This window comes from Aythya ferina (assembly GCF_964211825.1).
Source record: "Aythya ferina genome assembly, chromosome: 1".
NCBI classification, from domain to species: Eukaryota; Metazoa; Chordata; class Aves; order Anseriformes; family Anatidae; genus Aythya; species Aythya ferina.
The window spans coordinates 71,957,777-71,958,325 of record NC_140296.1 but is presented as its reverse complement, the minus strand read 5'-3'; positions in this window follow the sequence as shown (position 1 = coordinate 71,958,325).

Sequence of the window (549 nt, the reverse complement as noted above, 5' to 3'; positions counted from 1 at the left end):
GACCAGCCAGAGGGGAAGAGGATGAGGCCATTGGTGTTTGTGTGGGTGCTGAGCGTGGCTGCTGGTGCTGCTCTCCATGGCTGGCCATGTGTGTACATATGTATGGAATGAGATGGACGTCAAAAGACTCTGTTAACGAATGCAAATTGCTATGACTAGATATATTTTTATTTTTAATGCCAGGGTACATAGTTCGCTCTCTTTCTAGCCAGCCAGGTATGACCTACTGTCATACCATCTGCAAGTTTTTGGGAATGTATCTGAGCTTTTATATTAGGCCTTTTTTATTTTCTCCTTCACACGAAAGGCCAAAGAGGGGACATCCTATCCGCTGAGATACCCATCAAATCATCCGGTGACGATAACATCTCATTTTTCTGCAAAACAAACCAAACCAAAACCGACAACACCTCTTTGCCGAACGCTTTCCCTCGACAACTGCTGGCGGGGGGGAGAGGTTGCCAGAAGCGGCCGATGCCTCTCCCTCCCTCCGCACTGCGCACTGCCCCCTGCCTCCACACTGCCCCAGCCCACCTCCTGCCAGCCCTC